This window comes from Pongo pygmaeus, chromosome 22, assembly GCF_028885625.2.
Source record: "Pongo pygmaeus isolate AG05252 chromosome 22, NHGRI_mPonPyg2-v2.0_pri, whole genome shotgun sequence".
Lineage (NCBI taxonomy): Eukaryota > Metazoa > Chordata > Mammalia > Primates > Hominidae > Pongo > Pongo pygmaeus.
In genome coordinates, this window is record NC_072395.2 from 12,400,281 (window position 1) to 12,425,021 (window position 24,741).

The window sequence follows — 24,741 nt, forward strand, 5'->3', positions numbered from 1 at the left end:
CCATTGCACATTCCATTTCTCAATCCATTCAATTCAATTCCACATTCAATTCCACCTCCCGTTCCACATTCAATACCACTTTCCATTCCACATTCTATTTCACTTTCCATTCCATTCCATTCCATTTCATTCCACATTCCGATCCATTCCATTTCACATTCCATTCTATTCCATTCCACATTCCATTCCATTCAATTCCACATTCCATTCCACATTGCATTCCACCTTCCATTCCATTCCATCCTATTACACTTTCCCTTCCATTACATTCCACTTTCCATTCCACCCTGCATTCCAAATACCATTTCACGTTCCATTCCATTCCATTCGACATTCCATTCCATTCCATTCCACATTCTATTCCATTCAATTCCGCATTCCATTAGAGTCCATTCCATTCCATTCCACATTTCATTCCATTCCATTCCACATTCCAGTTCATTCCATTCCATTGCACATTCCATACCATTCAATTCCACATTAAATTCTCTTCCATTTCACATTCCATTCCACGTTACATTCCACATTGCTTTCCACGTTCTATTCCATGTTCCATTCCGCATTTCATTCCTTTCCATTGCACTTTGGATTCCATTCCATTACACATCCCATTCCATTCCATTCCGCATTTCATTAAACGTTCCATTCCATTCCACTGAACGTTCCATTCCACGTTCCATTCCACATTCCATTCCATTCCATTCCACATTCCATTACACGTTTCATTCCACGTTACATTCAAATTTCCATTCCACTTTCCATTCCATATTCCATTCCGCAATCCATTCCATTACATTCCACGTTAAATTCCAAATTCCATTCCACATTCCATTCCGCGTTCCATTCCACATTCCATTGCATTCCAATTCCACATTCCATTGCATTCCAATTCCACATTCCATTCCACATTCCATTGAACATTCCATTCCACATTCCATTCCATTCCACATTCCATTCCACATAGTGTTCCATTCCAGTACACATTCCATTCCACATTCCATTCCATTCCATTTAAACATTCCATTCCATTCCACATCCCATTCCATTCCTCATTCCATTCCATTCATTTCCAAATTCCATTTCAAATTCCATTCCACATTCCATTCCTTTCCCTTCAACTTTTCATTCTACATTCCTTTCCAAATTCCATTCCACAATTCATTCCTTTCCATTCAATTTCCCATTCCACATTCCATTCCACATTCCGGCATATTCCATTCCACATTCCGCTGAGCATTCCTTTCCATATTCCATTCCTTTCCATTCCACACTCCATTCCACATTCCATTCCGTTCCACATTCCATTCCACATTCCATCCCTCATTCCATTCCTTTCCACATTACACTCCATTCTATTGCACGTTCCACTCCAAATTCCATGCCACATTCCATTACATTGAATTCCACGTTCTGTTCCTCATTCAATTCCACATTCCATTCCACTTTCCATTTCTTTCCATTCCACTTTCCATATCGTGTTCCATTCCACTTTCCATTCCACGTTCCACTCCGCATTCCATTCCATTCAATTCCACGTTCCATTCCACGTTCCATTCCATTCCATTCCATTCCACATTCCATTCCACTCTATTGCATGTTCCATTCCACATTCCATTTCACATTCCATTCCAGTCCGTTCAATTCCATTCCACCTTCTATTCCATTGCATTCCACATTCCATTCCACATTCCATTCCAAGTTGCATTCCATTCCATTCCACGTTGCTTTCCACTTTCCATTAGAGGTTCCATTCCACTTTCCGTTTCAATCCATTCCACGTTACATTCCGTATTCCATTCCATTCCATTTCACATTCCATTCCATTCCTTTCCACATTCCATTCCATTCAATTCCACATTCCATTACATTCCATTATACTATCCATTTCACTTTCCTTTCCATGTTCAATTCCACATTCCTTTCAACCTTCCATTCCATTCCATTCCACGTTCCATTCCACTCCATTCTGAGATCCATTTCATTCCATTCCACGTTCCATTCCTCATTTCATTTCATATTCCATTCCACCTTCCATTCCATTCCATTCCATTGCACTCCACATTATATTCCGTTACATTCCACTTCCCAATCGACTCATTTCCGCATTCCATTCCATTCCATTGTATTCCTTTCGACATTCCATTGCATTCCATTACATTCCATTCCACATTCCATTCCACATTCCATTCCATTCCATTCCACATTCCATTTCATTTCGTTCCCCTCGCCATTCTACATTCCATTCCGTTCCATTCCACATTCCATTCCACATTCCACTCCATTCCATTCCGCATTCCATTAAACATTCCATTCCGCATTCCATTGAATTCCATTACACATTCCGTTACACGTTGCATTTCATTCTATTCCACTTTCCATTCCATGATACATTCCACATTCCATTCCTCATTCCATTCCACTTTCCATTTCAGATTCCTTACCTCATTCCATTTGACATTCCATTGCATTCCATTTCACATTCCATTCCACATTCCTTCCATTCCATTCCACATTCTATTCCACATTGCCTACCACATTCCATTCCATTGTGTTCCACATTCCATTCCACAGTCCATTACATTCCTTCCCACATTCCATTCTATTTTCCTTTCCATTCTATTCCGCGTTGCATTACACATTCCATTCCACGTTCCATTCTACGTTCCATTCCACGTTCCATTCCATTCCATTCCACATTCCATACCATTTGATACCATTTCATTCCACAATCCATTCCATTCCATTCCACTTTTGATTCCACATTCCATTTCACATTCCATTCTCTTCCATTACACATTCCATTTCACACTCCTTTCCACAATCCGTTCCACATACCATTCCGTTCTATTACATATTCCATTTCACATTCCATTCCACAATCCATTCCGTTCCATTCCACATTCCATTGCATTCCATTCCAGATTCCTTTCCACATTCCATTTCATCCCATTCCACATTCCATTCCATTCAATTCCACATTCCATTCCACATTCTATTCCACATTCCATTCCACGTTCCATTCCACATTCTATTCCATTCCATTCCATTCCACATTCCATTCCTTTCCGTTCCACTTTCCATTCCATTCCATTCCATATTCCATTACACGTTCCATTCCATTACATTCCAGCTTCCATTCCGCATTTCATTCCACTTCCCATTCCACATTCCATTCCGTTCAATTCCATATTCAATTCCACATTCCATTCCACATTCCATTGCGTTCCATTCCACATTACATTCCACATTCCATTCCACATTCAATTCCACGTTCCATTCTCATTCCATTGCGTTTCGTTACACATTCTATTCCACAGTCCGTTGCATAGCAATTCACTTGCCATTCCACATTCCATTCCATTCCATTCCAATGTCCATTAAATTCCATTCCACATTCCATTCCATTCCATTCCACATTCCATTCCATTCCAATCCACATTTCATTCCATTCCATTCCACGTTGCATTCCAGAATCCATTCCCCATTCCATTCCATTCCACATTCCATTGCATTCCGTTCCACAGTCCATTCCACATTCCATTCCACTTTCCATTCCACTTTCCATTCGATTTCATTCCATGTTGGATTCCACATTCCATTCCATTCCATTAAACTTTCCATTCCACTTTCCATTGCACATTCCGTTCCACATTCCATTCCCTTCCATTCCACATTCCCTTCCATATTCCATTCCATTTCGTTCCACATTCCTTTCTATTACACTCCACATTTCATTCCACATTCCCTTCCATTCCATTCCACATTTTATTCCATGTTCCATTCCATTCAAATCCACGTTCCATTCCACGTTTCATTCCACATTCCATTCCACATTCAATTCCTCATTCCATTCTGTACCATTACGAATTCCATTCCACATTCCATTCCACATTCCAACACATTACATACCACATTCCATTCCGTGCCATTCCGCATTCCATTCCACATTCCATTCCACGTTCCAATCCATTCCATACCACATTCCTTTCCACAATCCATTCCATTCCATTCCACTTTCCATTCTCATTCCGTTGCATTACATTCCACATTCGTTTCCACATTCCATCCCATTCCATTTCACATTTCATGCCACATTACATTCCTTTGCATTCCACATTCCATTCCACATTGCATTGCACTTTCCATTCCATGTTCATTCCACCGTCCATTCCACTTTCCTTTCCATTCCATTCCACGTTCCCTTCCATTCCATTCGACGTTCGTTTACATTTCATTCCACATTCGGTTCCGCATTCCAATTCTCATTCCGTTCCACATTCTATTTCACTTTCCGTTCCATTCCATTCCATTCCATTGCACATTCCATTTCATTCCATTACACATTCCATTCCATTCCACATTCCATTCCTTTCCGTTCCACGTTCCTTTAAAAATTCCATTCCACATTCCATTCCACTCCATTCTATTCCACATTCCATTTCATTCCATTGCACAATCCATTCCACATTCCATTCCAAGTTGCATTCCATTGCATTCCACATTCCAAACAATTTCATTCCTCATTCCGTTCCATTCAATTACACATTCCTTTCCTTTCCATTCCATAAAATTCCACATTCCCTTCCATTCCATTCCATTCCATTCCACTTTCCCTTCCACGTTCCTTTCCACATTACATTTCAAGTTCCATTCCTCATTCCTTTACATGTTTCATTCTACGTTCAATTCCACATTCCATTCCATTCCTTTCCACGTTCAATTCCACGTTCCATTCCATTCCATTCAACTTTCCATTCCATATTCCATTAAACATCCCATTCCACTTTCCATTCCTTGTTCCATTCCACGTTCCATTCCACATTCCATTCCGTTCCATTCCACGTTTCATTCCACTCCATTCCATATTTGCTTCCATTCCATTCATCGTTCCATTGAATTCTATTTCACTTTCCATTCCATTCGATTCCATTCCACTTTCAATTCCATTCCATTCCAATCCACATTCCATTCCACATTCCATTCCATTCCATTCCACATTCCTTTCCACATTCCATTCCACATTCATTTCCATTCTATTCCGCATTCCTTTCCATTCCATTCCACATTCCATTCCATTCCATTCCACATTCCATTCGCCATTCCATTCCACGTTACATTCTACATTCCGTTCCATTCCATTCCACTTACCATTCCCCATTCTATTCCATTTCATTCCACCTTCCATTCCACATTGGATTCCATTCCACATTGCTTTCCGCCTTCCATTACATTCCATTCCACATTCCGTTCCATTCCATTTCATGTTCGATTCCATTCCATTCACATTGCATTCCATTAGAATCCATTTTCTGTTTAATTCCATTCCTTTTTAGTCGACATTCTATTCCATAATCCATTCCATATTCCATTCCATATTTCATTGCATTCCATTGCATTACACATTCCATTGCTTTCCTTTCCACATTCCATTACACTCCATTCCACACACCATTCCATAATCCATTCCATATTCCATTCCAGATTTCATTCCATTCCATTCCACAATCCATTCCATTATATTCCTGATTCCATTCAGCATTCCATTAAATTGCATTCTATTCCACATTCCGTTCCATTCCATTAAATTCCATTCCAAATACTATTCCATTACATTCCATTCCACATGCCATTCAATGCCATTCCGCATTCAATTGCATTCAATTCCACATTCAGTTCCATTTCATTCCACATTCCATTCCATTGCATTTCACATTCCATTGTATTCCATTCCACATTCCATTCCATTTTATTCCATTCCACATTCCATTCCATTCCATTCCACATTACATTCCACATTCAATTCCACATTCCATTCCATTCCATTCCACATTACATTCCACATTCTATTCCACATTCCATTCTGCATTCCTTTCCCTTCCATTTCACATTCCGTTCCATTCCATTTCTCAATCCATTCCACGTCCCATTCCACGTTCCATTGCATTTTCCATTACATGGTCCATTACACCTTCCGTTCCACGTTCCATTCCATTCCATTCCACTTTCCATTCCACATTGCTTTCCATTCCATTCCATTCCACATTGCGTTACATTCCATTCCGAATTCCATTCCACATTCCATTGCACATTCCATTCCATTCCATTCCACATTCCATTCCCTTCCATTCCACATTCCATTCCATTCCATTCCACATTCCATTCCATTCCATTCCACGTTCCATTCCATTCCATTCAATGTTCCATTCCATTCCATTCTACTTTCCATTCCATCCCATTCCACATTCCACATTTCATTCCATGTTCCATTCCAAGTTCCATTCCACGTTCCATTCCATGTTCCATTCCATTCCATTCCATTCCAGTTCACATTCCATTCCACTACATTGCACATTTTATTCCATTCCATTCCACATTCCATTCCATTCCATTCCACTTTCCATTCCACATTCCATTCCATTCCATTCCGCATTCCATTCCATTCCATTCCACGTTCCATTCCATTCCATTCCACATTCCATTCCATTCCATTCTGAATTCCATTCCATTCCATTCCACATTGCATTCCATTCCATTCCACTTTCCATTCCATTCCATTCCACTTTCCATTCCACGTTTCTTTCCATTAAATTTCACGTTCCATTCCATTCCATTCCATGCTCCATTTCATTCCATTCCTCATTTCATTCCACATTCCATTCCCCATTTAATTTCGCAATCCATTCCACATTCCATTTAACATCCTATTCCACATTCCATTTCACATTCCATATTCCATTCCATTCCATTTCATGGTCCATTTCATTGCATATTCCACTGCGTTCCATTCCATATTCCATACCTTTCCTTTCCACATTCCGTTCAATTCCATTCCATATTCCACTCCACTTTCCATTCTACATTCCATTCCATTCCACATTCATTTCCATTGCATTCCATATTCCAATCCATTCCATTCCATTCGATTCCACATTCCTTTCCCTTCTACTACACATTCCATTCCATTCCATTCCATTGTCATTACATTCCACGTTCCATTACACGTTCCGTTCCATTTTCCATTGCACATTCCATTATAAGTTCCATTCCACGTTCCATTTAATTCCATTCCACATTCCTTTCCATTCCATTCCACATTCCATTCCATTCCATTCCACATTCCTTACCATTCCACACCACATTCCATTCCACATTCCATTCCATTCCATTCCACTTTACATTCCATTCCATTCCACGTTCCATACCATTCCTTTCCATTCCATTCCACATTCCATTCTATTCCATTCTACGTTTCACTCCACATTTCGTTCCACATTTCATTCTGTTCCATTCCACATTAAATTCCATATTGCATTCCATTCCATTCCACCTTCCATTCCACATTCCATTCCATTCAATTTCACATTCCATTCCGTTCCATTCCATATTCATTTCCACATTCCATTCCACATTCCTTTCCACCTACCGTTCCACATTCCTTTCCACATTCCATTGCATTCCACATTCCATTTCACATTCCATTCCACATTCCTTTCCACATTCCATACCACATTCCACATTCCATTTCACATTCCATTCCACATTCCTTTCCACATTCCATTCCACATTCCATTCCACATTCCGTTCCGCATTGTATTCCATATTCTATTCCATTCCATTCCACATTGCATTCCATTCCATTCCACATTCCATTTTACATTCCATTCCACATTCCGTTTCATATTCCATTCCATTCCATTCCCCATCCCATTCCATCACATTCCACTTTACTTTCCACTTTTCATTCCATTCCATTGCACATTCCATTCCATTGCATTGCACATTCCGTTCCACATTCCATTCCACATCTCATTCCATTACATTCCACATTACATTTCAAATTACATTCCCTTCCATTCAACATTCTTTGCATATTCCATTTCACGTTCCATTCCACATTCCTTTCCGCATTGCATTAAATATTCTATACCATTGCATTCCACATTGCATTCCATTCCATTCCACATTCCATTTTACATTCCATTCCACATTCCATTTCATATTCCATTCCATTCCATTCCCCATCCCATTCCAATACATTCCACTTTACTTTCCACTTTTCATTCCATTCCATTCCACATTCCATTCCATTCCATTGCACATTCCATTCCACATTCCATTCCACATTTCTTTCCTTCACATTCCATTCCCTTCCATTCAAAATTCTTTGCACATTCCATTCCACATTCCGTTCCGCCTTGCTTTTCACATTCCATTCCATTCCATTCCACTTTGCATTGCATTCCATTCTACATTGCATTTCACATTCCTTTCCACATTCCATTTCATATTCCATTCCATTCCATTCCCCATTCCATTCCATTGCGTTCCAGTTTACATTCCATAGTGCCTTCCATTCCATTCCACATTCCATTCAACATTCCATTCTACGTTCCATTCCAAGGTCCATTCAGTTATATTTCACTTTCCATTCCTCATTATACTCCATTCTATCCCAGGTTCCATTTCACATTGCATTCCACAATCCTTTCCATTCCTTTCCATTCCATTCCATTCCAAATTCCATTCCATTCCATTCCTTTCCACATTCCATTCCACATTCCATTGCATTCCATTCCACATTCCTTTCCGCGTTGCATTCCACGATCCATTAATCGTTCCAGTCCATTCCTTTCCACGTTCCATTCCATTATATTCGACATTTCTTTCCACATTAAATTTCACATTCCATACCTCATTCCCTTTGACATACCACTGCATTCCCTTCCACGTTCCATTCCACATTCCTTTGCACATTCCTTTCCATTGCATTGCACATTCCATTCGACATTCCATTCCATTCCACATTCCAGTCCATTGCACATTCCATTCCACATTCCATTCCATTCCATTCCACATTCCATTCCACGTTCCATTCCATGTTCCTTTTCATTCCATTCCACATTCCATTCCACGTTCCATTTCATATTGCATTCCACATTCCATTTCACATTCCATTCCTTTCCATTCAATTCCACATTCCTTTCTACATTCCATTCCACATTCCTTTCCATTCCATTCCATATTCCATTCTGCGTTCCTTTCCATTCCATTCCAATTTCCATACAACGTTCCATTCCACTTTCCATTCCAGTTTCCATTCCATTCCTTTCCACTTTCCATTCCACTTTCCATTCACATTCAATTCCACATTCTATTGCGTTCCATTCCACATTCCCTTCCACATTCTCTTCCATATTCCTTTGAAAATTCCTTTAAATTCCATTCCACATTCCATTCCACAGTGCATTCCTTTCCATTCCACAGTCCATACCACACCCCATTCCACGTTCCATTCCAACTTCCATTCCATGTTCCATTCCATTCCATTCCACGTTCCATTCTATTCCATCGTACGTTCCATTTCATGCCGTTTCACATTCCATTCCACATTCCATTTCGAATTCCCTTCCATTCCATTCAATTCCACGCTGCATTCCGTTCCATTCCACATTCCATTCCATTCCACATTGCATTCCTCATTCCATTCCATATTCCTTCCCATTCCATTCCACATTTGATTCCACATTGCATTCCTCTCCAATCCACATTGCATTTCATTCCGTTCCACCTTCCATTCCACGTTGCTGTCCACGTTCCATTCCACTATCCATTCGTCGTTCCATTCCATTTCATTCCATGTTACATCCATTCCATTCCACATTCAATTCCTGTTTCCATTTCACATCCCATTTCTCATTCCATTCCTTTCAATTCCCTATTCCATTCCATTCCATATTCCATTCCATTCATTTCCACGTTCAATTCCACTTTCAATTTCACGTTGCATTCTATTACATTCCACGTTCCATTCCACATTCCATTCGATGTCTCATTACATTCCATTGCACGTTCAATTTTACGTTCACTTCCACTCCATTTCACGTTCCATTTTACATTCCATTCCAAATTCCATTTCACTTTCCATTCCAAATTCCAATTCACTTTCCATTCCATTCCATTCCATTGCTTTACACTTTCCATTCCATTCCAATCCACATTCCATTCCATTTCATTCCACGTTACATTCCGTTTCACATTCCATTCTGTTCCATTCAGCATTCCATTCCATTACATTCCACATTCCATTCCATTTTCCATTTCTCATTCCACTCCATTCCATTGTATTCCACAATCCATTCCATTTCATTCCATTCCATTTTATTCCACAATCCATTACTTTCAATTCCACATTTCATTCCATTCCATTCCATCCCAAATATCATTCCACATTACCTTTTACGTTCCATTCCATTCAATTCCACATTCCATTCCTTTCCATTCCACATTCCATTCCATTCAATTTCACATTCCATTCCATTATATTGCTTTCCACATTCCATTCCATTACATTCCGTATTCCATTGCATTGCATTCCATTCTATTCAACATTTCATTCCATTCCATTCTTTTCCACATTCCATTCCATTTTATACCACATTCCATTCAATTACATTCCACATTCCATTCCACATTCAATTCCATTCCATTACACATTCCATTCCATTCAGTTCCTCATTCCATTCCATACTATTGCATTACACATTCCATGCCATTCCATTCCGCAATCCATTCCATTCCATTCCCTTCTATTCCACATTCCATGCCATTCCATTCCACATTCCAATCCATTGTTTTCCGCATTCCATTCCACATTCTATTCCACTTTCCATTCCATTCCATTTCACAGTCCATTCCATTCCACATTCCATTCGAATCCATTCCATTCCACATTCCATTCCACTCCATTCCATATTCCATCCCATTGCATTCCACTTTTCATTCCATTCCTTTCCACGTTCCATTCCACATTCCATTCCACATTCCATTCCACATTGCATTACATTCAGTTGAACGTTCCTTTCCACCTTCCATTCCATTCCATTCCACGTTTCATTCAACGTTCCATTACACATTCCATTCCACGTACCATTCAACCTTTCATTCCTCATTCCATTGCACATTCCCTTCCGTTTTTCATTCCACATTCGATTCCACTTTCCTTTCCACGTTCCATTCCACGTTCCATTGCGCGTTCTCTTCCATACCATTACAAGTTCCGTTCCACATTCCATTCCATTGCATTCCATGTCCGATTCCACATTTCATTCCACATTGCATTCCACATTCCATTCCGTTCCATTACATTTTCCATTCCACATTCCATTCTACATTCCATTCCACAATAAATTCCATTCCATTACATTCTATTCCACATTCCATTCAACATTCCATTCCACATTCCATTCCACATTCCATTCCACACTTCAATAGACTCCATACCACCGTCCATTGCACATTCCTTTCCATTCCACTACACATTCCATTCCACATTCCAATCCACATTCCATTCCACTTTCCTTTCGATTCCATTCCACATTCCATTCCACATTCCATTCCATTGCATTCAACGTTGCATTCCATTCCAACCGACTTTCCATTCCGTGTTCCATTCCTCATTTCATTCCACGTTCCGTTCCATTCTGTTCCATATTCCAATCAACATTCGATTTCACTTTTCATTCCCTTCCATTCCACATTCCATTCCATTCCTTTCCACATTACAAATTTTCCACATTTCATTCCAAATTCCATTCCACGTTCCATTCCATTCCGTTTGACGTTCCGTTCCACGTTGCATTCTATTTCCCATTCCATTCCATTCCACGTTCCATTCCGCTTTCCATTCCATGCCATTTAACGTTCCATTCCAATCCATTCCACTTGCCGTTCCACATTGCATTCCAGATTCAGTTCCACGTTGCATTCCAGATTGCATTCCATTCCATTCCAAATGGCATTCCACAATCCATTCCGTTCCATTAAACGTTCCATTCCACACTCCATTCCACCTTCCATTCCACTTTCCGTTCCATTCCTTTCTACATTCCATTCCACATCCTACTGCACATTCCATTCCTTTCCTTTCCACATTCCATTGCATTACCTACCACATTCCTTTCCATATTAAAATCCATTCCAATCCTTTTTCCATTCAATTCCGTTACACATCCCATTCCACGAATCTTCCAGATTCCTTTTCACATTCGATTCCATTCCATTAAATTCCACATTCCATTCTACATTCTATTCCACATTGTATTCCAAATTCCATTTCACTCCATTCCATGTTCCCTTCCACATTCCATTCCTCATTCCATTGCATTCCATTCAACATTCCATTCCACATTCAATTTCACATTCCATTACACATTCCATCCCATTCCATTCCACATTCAATTCCATTCCTTTCCATTCCACATTCCATCCCACGTTCCAAAGCACGTTCCACAAAACTCTCCATTCCACGTTCCATTCCATTCCACATTCCTTTCCACATTCCAATCCATTGCATTCCACTATACATGCCACATTGCTTTCCACAATCCATTCCATTCCATTCAACATTCCATTCCACATTCCATTCCTCATTCCACTGCATTCCATTCCCCATTAAATTCCACTTTCTATTCCATTCCATTCCATAATACATTCCACATTCCATTCCACATTCCATTCCACATTCCATTCCATTCCATTCAACATTCCGTTCCATTCCATCCGAAATTCCATTCCACGTTCCATTCCACGTTCAATTCCACGTTCCATTCAATCCATTCTGTGTTCCATTTATTCCCATTCCAGATTTCATTCCAGCTTACATTTCCCATTCCATTCCACATTCCATTACACATTCCTTTCCATTCCATTCCACATTCAATTCCATTCCATTCCACATTCCATTCCATTCCATTCCACATTCCATTCCATTCTTTTCCACATTCCAATTCTTTCCACATTCCATTCTACATTCCATTCCACATTCCATTCCATTCCATTCCACGTTAAATTCCACGATCCATTCCATCTTCCATTATATTCCTTTCCACGTTCCGCTCCACATTCCATTCCTTTCCATTTCATGTTCCATTCCACAATTCCATTACAAATTCCATTCCACTTTCAATTCCGTTCCATTCCACTTTCTATTTTACTCTCTACTCCACATTATACTCCACATTCCATTCCATTCCAATACACATTCCATTCCACATTCCATTCCACATATCATTCCACATTGCATTCCATTCCATTACACATTCCATTCCATTCCATTCCACATTCCATTCCACTTTGCTTTCCCCGTTCCATTCCACGTTCCTTTCCACTTACCATTCTTTTGCATTCCACGCTCTATTCCACATTCCATTCCATTCCGTTCCAGTTTCCTTCCACATTCCATTCCACATTCCATTAAACATTATTTACGTTCCATTCCACATTCCATTGCACATTCCATTCCACATTCCATTCCACTTTCCATTCCATTCTAATCCACATTCCATTAATCATTCCATTCAACATTCCATTCCACATTCCTTTCCACATTCCATTCCATTCTATTCTACACTGCATTCCAAATTCGATTCCATTATATTCTGCTTTCCATTCCACATTCCTTTCCTCATTCCATTCCGTTCCATTTTACATTCCGTTACACGTTCCATTCCATTCCATTCGATGTTCAATTCCACGTGCCATTCCAGATTCCGTTCCACATTCCATTGCACATTCCATTTCAGATCCTATTCCATTCCATACCACATTCCATTCCAATCCATTCCACTTTCCATTCCACATTTAATTCTACATTCCACTCAACATTCCATTCCATTCCATCCCACATTCCATTCCAAGTTCAATTCCATTCCATTCCACATTCCATTCCATCTTCCATTCCATTACATTCCACGTTCCATTCCACGTTCCATTCCACGTTCCATTCCACATTCCTTTCCACGTTCCATTCCACATTCAAATTCCTTTCATTCCATATTCCATTCCATTACATAATATTCCACAATCCATTCAGCATTCCATTCCACATTCCATTTCACATTCCATTCCACATTCCATTCCATGTTTCATTACATTACACGTTCCCTTACACGATGCATTCCCCATTGCAGACCAGGATCCACTCCATTTCATTCCACGTTCCATTTCATTCCATTCCAATTTTCATTCCACATTCCTTTCCACATTCCATTTCACATTCCATTCTCATTCCATTTTACTTTCCATTCCATTCCATTCTATTCCATTACATATTCCATTCCATTCCATTCCACATTCCATTGCATTCCATTCTACGTTCCATTCGGTTCCACATTCCATTCCATTCCGTTCCATGTTCCATTGCATTCCATCCCACTTTCCATTCCATTCCATTCCACTTTCCATTGCACATTCCATTGCATTCCATTCTATTCCACTTTCCATTCCATTCCAAACCACATTCCTTTCCATTCCATTCCACATTCCATTCCATTCCATTCCACATTCCATTCCAAATTCCATTCCACATTCCATTCCATGTTCCATTCTATTCCATTCCACATTTCATTCCATGATCCATTCTATTTCATTCCACATTCCATTCCATTCCATTCCACATTCCATTGCATTTCTGTCCACATTCCATTTTATTCAATTTCACATTCCATTCCATTCCATTCCATTGCATTCCACATTCTATTCAATTCCACTCCGAATTCCATTCGAATCCATTCCATTCTATTCCACGTTCCATTCCATTTCATTCTATTCCACATTGCATTCAATTACATTTCACATTCCATTCCACATTGCATTCCACATTCTATTCCACGTTCCCTTTCACATTCCATTGAACATTCCATTCCATTCCAACCCATATTCCATTACACTTTCCATTCCATTCCATCTGACACTCAATTACACTTTCCATTCCATTCAATTCCACCTTTCATTCCACTTCCCATTCCACGTTCCATTCCGCGTTCCTCTGCAGGTTTCATTGCACATTCCATTCCTTTCCAGTCCACACTCCTTACCATTCCATTCCGTTGCTTTCCACAATCTATTCCATTCATTCCACATTTCTTTCCACATTCCATTCCACATTCCATTACTTTCCATTCCACATTTTGTTCCACACTCCATTCCACTATCCATTCCACATTCCATTCCACTTTCCATTCCACATTCCATTCCGTACCATTCCACTTTCCATTCCACAGTGCATTCCACATTCCATTCCACTTCCCTTTCCATTCCACTCCACATTCCATTCCACCCTCCATTTCACCCTCCATTTCCCATGCCATTTAGTTACATTCCACATTCCATTGCACACTCCATTCCATTCCATTCCACTTTCCATTCCACACTCCATTCCACATTCCATTCCATACTCCATTCCACATAGAATTCCACATTCCATTCCACATTCCATTCCACCTTCCATTCCTCATTCCATTCCAATCCATTCCACATTCCATTCCACATTCCTGTCCTTTCCATTCCACATTCCATTACACACTCCATTCCACATTCAATTCCATATTACATTCTGTTCCATTCCATATTCCTTTACACATTCCATTCCTCATTGCATTCCAGATTCCATTCCAATCTATTCCACGTTCCTTTCCACACTCCATTCCATTCTATTCCAGATTCCCTTCCATTCTCTTCCAAATTCCCTTTCACATTGAATTCCTCATAACTTTCCACTCCATTCCACATTCCATTCCACATTACAAAACACGTTACATTCCACATGTAATTCAACATTCCATTCCGTTCCATTCCACATTCCATTCAGCTCTCCATTACACATTCCATTGCACTTTCCAAACCGTTTCATTTGACATTCCTTTCCACATTCCATTCCACAATGCGTTCCACATGACATTCCGTTTCAGTCCACATTCCATTGCATTCCATTCCACATTCCATTCCACTTTCCATTTCACATTCCGTTCCTTTCCATTCAACATTCCATTCCACATTCCATTACAAGTTAAATTCCATTCTATTCCTCGTTTCGTTTCAAGTTTTATTCCACATTCCATTCCGCATTCCATTTCACATTCCATTCCACATTCCATTCCACATTCCATTCCATTCCACTCCACATTTCTTTCCAGATTTCATTCCATTGCATTCCACATTCCATTCCGTTCCATTCCAGATTCCATCCCAGTCCATTCCACATTCCATTCCATTCCATTCCATGTTCCATTCCACATTCCATTCCACATTCCATTTCACGTGGCATTCCATTCCTTTCCAGGTTCCTTTCCACGTTCCATTCCATTCCATTCCACTTTCCATTACACATTCCATTGCACATTCCTTTCCAAATTCCATTCCACACTACATTCCACTTTCCATTGTACGTTCCATTCCATATTCCATTGCGTGTTCTTTTCCATACCGTTCTAAGATCCATTTCACATTCCATTCTAGTCCATTCCACGTCCGCTTGCTCATTCCATTCCACATTCCATTTCATTCTATTCCACATTCCATTCCAAAGTCCATTCCATTCCACTCCACATTCCCTTCCACATTCCATTCCACATTTGATTTCACGTACCTTTCCCCATTCCTTTCCACATTCCATTCTACCTTCCATTCCACATTCCTTTCCATTCCTTTCGACGTTCAATTGCATGTTCCATTCCATTCCATTCAACTTCCCATTCCGTATTCCATTGAACATCACATTCCACGTTCCATTCCACGTTCCATTCCGTGTTCCATTCCACATTCCATTCCATTCCATTCCAATTTCCCTTCCACATTCCATTCCAGATTACATTCCACATTATATTCCATTCCTTTCCACATTCCATTTCACATTCCATTCCACATTCTACTCCATTCCTTTCCACTTTCCATTAAACATTCCTATCCACATTCCATTCCATATAGCATTCCATTCCATTCCACCATCCATTCCGAAGTCCATTACATTCCATTCCGCATTCCTTTCCACATTCCATTCGACATTCCATTCCACAGTCCATTCCAAATTGCATTACACATTCAATTCCACACTCCATTCTCATTCCATTGCATTTCTTTCCACTTTCCATTCCACATTCCATTGCATTCCAATTCACATGCCACTCCTCATTCCATTCCATTCCATTCCATTCCACATTCCATTCAACATTCCATTCCAAATTCCATTCCGCAGTCCATTCCATTCCGTTCCAAATTCCATTGCATTCCAATGAACATTCCATTCCACATTTCTTTCTATTCCTTTCCACATTGCATTCCACATTCCATTCCACTTTCCTTTCCACATCCCATTCAACATTCCATTGCACATTCCATTCCACATCCCATTCAACATTCCATTCCACTTTCCATTGCATTCCATTCCACATTCCGTTTTCATTCCTTTGCATTCATTTCCACATTCCCTTCCACATTCCATTCCATTCCATTCCACTTTTCTTACCACATTCCATTCCACATTCCATTCCATGCTCCAATCCACGTTCCATTCCATGTTCCATTCCATTCCATTCCATTACTCGTTCCATTGCATTCCAATCAATGTTCCAATTCATTCCATTCCACATTTCATTCCACATTCCATTTCACATTCCGTTGCACATTACATTTCACTTTCCAATCCATTCCATTCCATTCCACATTCCATTCCAATCCATTCCATTCCATTCCAAATTTCATTCCATTGCATTCCGCATTCCATTCCATTCTCTTCCATTTCATTCCACATTCCATTCTACTTTCCATTCCATGTCGCATTCCATGTTCCATTCCATGTCCCATTCCAGTTTGCATTCCTTTCCATTCCACATTCCATTCCATTCCTTTCCATTCCGCATTCCAATCCATTCCATTCCACGTTCCATTCCACGATCCATTCCATTTTCCATTCCACTTTGCATTCCAAGTTCCATTCCATTACATTCCACATTCCATTCCACGTTCCTTTCCATTAAATTCCACGTTCCATTCCATTCAATTCCACTTTCCATTCCATTTCATTCCACGTTGCATTCCATCTTCCATTCCATTCCATTCCACATTCAATTCCACGTTACATTCCACGTTCCATTCCTTTCCATTCCACATTCCTTTCCATTCCATTTCACATTCCATTCCATTCGATTCGACATTCTATTCCACTCTCCATTCCACGTTGAATTCCATTTTCCATTCCATGTCCCATTCCACGTTACATGCCTTTCCATTCCACATTCCATTCCATTACATTCCACGTTCCAGTCAACATTCCAATCCATTCAACTTCACATTCCATTCCATATTCCATTCCACGTTCCACATTCCCTTCCAGTTCCATTCCACAATCCATTCCGCGTTCAATTACAGGAACCATTGCACTTTCCATTCCACATTCCATTCCATTCCATTCCATTCCATGCCACATTCCCTTCCACATTACATTCCACATTCCATTCCACGTTCCATTCCACATTCCTTTCCATGTTCTGTTCCACGTTCCTTTCCACTTTCCATTCCATTTCATTCCACGTTACATTTCCTTCCATTCCACTTTCCACTCCACATTCCATTGCACATCCCATTTCACTTTCCATTCCATGTTACATTCCATTTTCCATTCAACGTTACATTCCATGTTCCAATCCACTTTCCATTCCATTCCATTGCACTTCCCCTTCCACATTACATTCTGCGTTCCTTTCCATGTTCCATTCCACTTTTCATTCCATGTTCCTTTCCACATTCTATTCCATTCCATTCCACTTTCCATTCCACTTTCCATTCCACATTCCATTCCACATTCCATTCCACATTTCACTGCAAATTGCGTTCCACATTCCATTCCACATTCCATTGCGCATTCCATTCCACATTCCATTTCTTTCCATTTCACATTCCTTTACGTTCCATTCCACATCCCATGCCACATTCAATTCCATTCCATTCCACATTCCTTTACATTGCATTCCAATTTCCATTCTAATCCATTTCATGTTAAATTCCATAACATTCCCCAGTCCATTCCATTCCATTCCACAATCTATTGCATTCCGCATTCCATTCTATTCCATTTCCCATTCCACTCCATTCCATTCCATTCCTTTCCACATTCCATTACATTGCATTCCACATTCCATTCCATTTCATTCCATTACTTTTCATTCCATTCCACATTCTATTCCTTTCCACATTCCATTCCTTTCCACATTTTATTCCACTGTATTCTATTCCATTCCATTCCACATTCCATTCCATGCCACTCCATTCCACATTCCATTCCATTACACATTCCATTCCATTCCATTCCGCATTCCATTCCATTCATTTATTGCATTGCATTCCATTCCATTCCACATACCATTATATTCGACATTGCATTCCACATTCCATTCCACGTTCCATTCCACGTTCCATTCCATTCCATTCCACATTCCATTCGACTTTCCATTCCGTTACATTCCACGTTCCATTCCACATTCCATTGCCCATGCCATTCCATGTTTCATGCCACATTCAATTTCACGTTCCCTTCCAATTTCCATTCCAAGTTCCATTACATTACATTCCAGTTTCCATTCCACATTCCATTCCACATTCCATTCCACAAACCATTCCATTCCATTCTGTTCCATTCCACATCCTATTCCACATTCCATTACTCATTCTATTTCATTCCATTCCATATTCCATTCCATTCCATTCCACGTTCCATTCCACATTTCATTCAAGGTTGCATTCCAGATTACATTCCACGTTCCACTCCAATTTCCATTCAAAATTCCATTCCACGTTCCACTCCATTCCATTCCACGTTCCGTTGCACATTCCATTCTATTCCATTAAAATTTCTATTCCACATTCCATTCCTTTAAAATCCACATTCCATTACATTGCATTCCACATACCATTCCACATTCCATTCCATTCAATTTCACATTCCATTCCAAATTCCATTCCGTTCCATTCCACTTTCCATTCCACGTACCATCCCAAGATACATTCCATGATTTATTGCATTCCATTCCGTGTTCTGTTCCTGGTTCCATTCCATTAAATTCCACGTTCCATTCCACATTCCATTCCATTCAATTCCACATTGCATTTCACGTTCCATTCCACATTCCTTTCCATTGCATTCCTCATTCCATTCCATGTTCCTTTCCACGTACCATTCCACGTTCCATTCCACGTTCCATTACATTACATTCCACGTTCCATTAAACGTTCCATTCCACATTCCGTTCCAAATTCCATTCCATTCCATTACATTCCATTCCATTCCACATTCCATTCAACATTCCTTTCCACATTTCATTCCATTCCATTCCAATTTCCTTTACACATTCCATTCCACGTTCCATTCTACATTCCATTCCATTCCGTTCCATTCCACGTTCCATTCCATTCCATTCGACATTTCTTTCCATATTCCATTTCACATTCCATTCCACATTCCATTTGACATACCATTGCATTCCATTCCACATTCCATTCTACATTCCCTTGCACACTCCATTCCATTCCATTGCGCATTCCATTCCACATTCCATTCCATTACCTTCCACATTCCATTCTACATTCCAGTCCATTCGATTCCGCATTCTATACCATGTTCTTTCCAAGTTCCATTTTATTCCATTCCACATTCCATTCCACGTTCCATTTCACATTCCATTCCACATTCCTTTTCCCATTCCATTCCATTCCATTCCATTCCATTCTGCATTCTACATTCCATTCCACATTCCTTTCCATTCCATTCCACATTACATTCTACTTTCCTTTCCATTCCTTTCCACTTTCCATTCCACGTTCAATTCCATGTTCCATTACGCTTTCCGTTCCATTCCATTTCGTTTTTCATTAAACTTTCCATTCCACAGTCCATTCCACATTCCATTCCACATTCCTCTGCGTTCCATTCCACATTGCATTCCACTTTCCATTCCATATTCCTTGGCACATTCCTTTCAATTCATTTCCACATTCCATTGCACATTGCATTCCATTCCATTCCACGTTACCTTCCAGATTCCATTCCACGTTCCATTCCACTTTCCATTCCTTGTTCCATTCCATTCCATTCCACATTCCATTCCATTCAATTCCACGTTCCATTTCATGTCGTTCCACTTTCACTTCCACATTCCATTCCACAATCCATTGCGTTCCATTTAACATTCCATTCTACATTACATTTTATATTCCTTTGCACATTCCTTTCCATTCCATTCCACATTCCATTCCACATTCCAACACACATTCCATTCCACGTTCCTTTCCATTCCATTCCACGTTAAAATCCACATTCCTTTGCTTTATATTTGACATTCCATTACACATTGCATTTCACATTGCATTCCATTCCATTACATATTCAATTCCACAATCCATTCCACATTCAATTCCACATTCCATTCCGTTCCATTCCAGATTCCTTTCCACATTCCTTTCCTCATTGCATTCCACATTCCATTCCATATTCCAATCCACACTTCATTCCACATTCCATTCCACATTCCATTCCATGACATTCCACATTACATTCCACATTCATTCCATTGCATTTCACATTCCATTCCCTTACATTCCACCTTCCTTTCCACATTCATTTCCACATTCTGTTTCACATTCCGTTCCACATCCCATTCCACATTCCATTCCATTCCATTGCACTTTCCATTCCACATTCCATTCCACATTCCATTAAATTCCTTTCCACCTCCGATACCACATTCCATTCCACATTCCATTCCATTAAATTCCACATTCCATTCCATTCCATTCCATGCCACATTCCATGCCCTTGTCCACGTTTCATTCCATGTTCCATACCACGTTCCATTCCATTCCATTCCATGTTCCATTCCATTCCTTTCCACTTTGCATTCATTTCGATTTCACATTCCTTTCCACATTCCATTCCATTCCATTTGACATTAAATTCCACACTCCATTCCACATTGAATTCCTTTCCATTCCAAATTCATTTCCACATTCCATTCCACATTCCATTCCATTCCATTCCACATCCCATTCCACTTTCCATTCCATTCCATTTCACATTCCATTCCGTTCAATTCCACATTCCATTCCACATTCTATTCCACATTCTTTCCCACATTCAATTCTACATTCCATTCCATTCCATTCCACACTCGATTCCATTTCATTCCTCATTCAATTCCACATTCCTTTCCATTCCGTACCACATTCCAATCCATTCTATTTCACATTCCATTCCGTTCCATTCCACATTCGTTTCCACATTCCATTCCACCGTCCATTACACGTTCTAATCCACATTCCATTCCACATTCCAGTCCATTCCATTTTACATTCCATTCCCCTCCATTCCACATTCCTTTCCACATTCATTCACTTCCACATTCCATTCCACATTCCATTCCTTTTCATTTCATTTCGCATTCCATTCCTTTCCATTCCACGTTACATTCCACGTTCCTGTCCACGTTCCTTTCCAAGTTGCATTCCACGTTGTATTCCATTACATTCCATGCTCCATTCCATGTTATATTCCAGATTCCAATTCACATTTCATTACACGTTCCATTCCATTCCATTCCATGATCCATTAAGGATTCCATTGCACATTCCATTCCACGTTCCATTCCACATTCCATTCCACTTCCCATTCCTTTCCATTCCACGTTCCCTTTCATTCCATTCCATGATCCATTTCATTCCATTCCACATTCCATTATACATTCAATTTTACATTTCATTCCACATTCCATTCCATTCCAATCCACATTGCATTCCTTTCCATTCCAGGTTCCATTCCGTTCCACATTCCATTTAATTGCATTCCACCTTCCATTCCACATTGCTTTACAGTCCATTCCATTCCATTTTCCATTCGAGATTCCATTCCTCATTCCTTTCCCCGTTCCATTCCATTCCACATTCTGTATTATTCCCTGCCATTCCACATTGCATTCCATTACATTCCACGTTGCATTCCATTCCATTCCACATTGCCTTCGATATTGCATTCTACTTTCTTTTCCATTCCATTCCACATTCCATTCCATTCCATTCCACATTCAGTTCCATTCCATTCCACATTCCATTCAACATTCCATTACACATTCCATTCCATATTCCATTCCGTTCGTTTCCACATTCCATTCCACATTCCATTTTCCGTTCCATTCTTTTCCATTCCACGTTCCATTCCACGTCCCATTCCATTTCACTCCACGTGCAGTTCCACAGTCAATTCATTTCCATTTAACGTTCCATGCAATATTCCATTCCACATTCCAATCCACGTTACATTCCGTCCATTCCACATTCAATTCCACATCACATTCCACGTACCATTCCATTTCATTTCACATTCCAATCCACAATCCATTCCACATTCCATTGCACATTCCATTCCGTTACATTCCACATTCGTTTCCACATTCCATTCCTCATTCCATTCCACATTACATTGAATTCCATTCCGTTACATTCCACATTCGTTTCCACATTCCATTCCTCATTCCATTCCACATTCCATTGAATTCCATTCCACATTGCATTCCACAACCCACTACATTCCATTCCACATTCCATTCCATTCTATTCCACATTCCTTTCCACATTCCATTCCACATTCCATTCCATTCCATTTCCCATTGCATTCCACATTCCATTTCACATTCCATTCCTCATTCCATCCCACGTTCCATTCCACATTTCATTCCATTCCATTACATGTTCCATTCCATGTTCCATTCCATTCAATTCCACGTTCAGTTCCACATTCCATTCCATTCAATTCCACATTGCGTTTCACATTCCATTCCACATTCCATTCCACATTCCATTCCACATTCTATTTCACTTTCCATTCCACATTACACGTTCCATTCCACGTTCCATTACATTCCATTCCACATTCCATTAAACGTTCCATTTCACATTCCGTTCCCCTTTCCATTCCATTCCATTCCATTCCATTCCATTCCATTCCACATTCCATTCAACATTCCTTTCCACATTTCATTCCATTCCATTCAAATTTCCTTTCCACGTTCCATTCCACGTTCCATTCCATTCCATTCCACATTCCATTCCACATTGCATTCCATTCCATTCCACATTCCATTCCATTACAATCCACATTGCATTCGAAATTTCATTCCACATTCCATTCCATTCTTTTCCACATTCCATTCCATTCCATTCCACATTCAGTTCCATTCCATTAAACATTCCATTCAACATTCCATTTCATTCCATTCCACATTCCATTCCATTCCATTCCACATTCCATTCCATTCCATTCCACATCCCATAACTTTCCATGCCACATTCCATTCAGCATTCAATTCCACGTCCCATTCTACATTCCATTTCACTTTCCATTGCAAGTTTCATTCCATTCTATTCCACGTTACATTCCATTCCACTCCACGTTCCATTCCATACTATTCAATTCCATTCCACATTTCATAACATCCCATTCCATTCCATATTCCATTCCTTTCCTTTACACATTCCCATGAATTCCATTCCACATTCCATTCCATTTCATTCCATTCCATTCCACATTCCATAGCACATTACATTCCCTTCCATTCCATATTCCAGTACATTCCATTCTACATTTCATTCCATGTTCCATTCCACGTTCCATTCCTTCTTCCATTCCTCGTTGAATTCCACGTTCCATTCCATGTTCCATTCCATTCCATTCCAGATTCAACTGCACATTACACTCCATTCCATTCCAGATTCCATACCATTAACTTCCATTCCATTACATATTCCATTCCATTCCACCTTCCATTCCATTCCATTCCACATTCCATTCTGCATTCCATTAAATTCCTTTCCACTTTCCATTCCATTCCATTCCATATTCTTAACTTTCCATTCCACATTCCATTC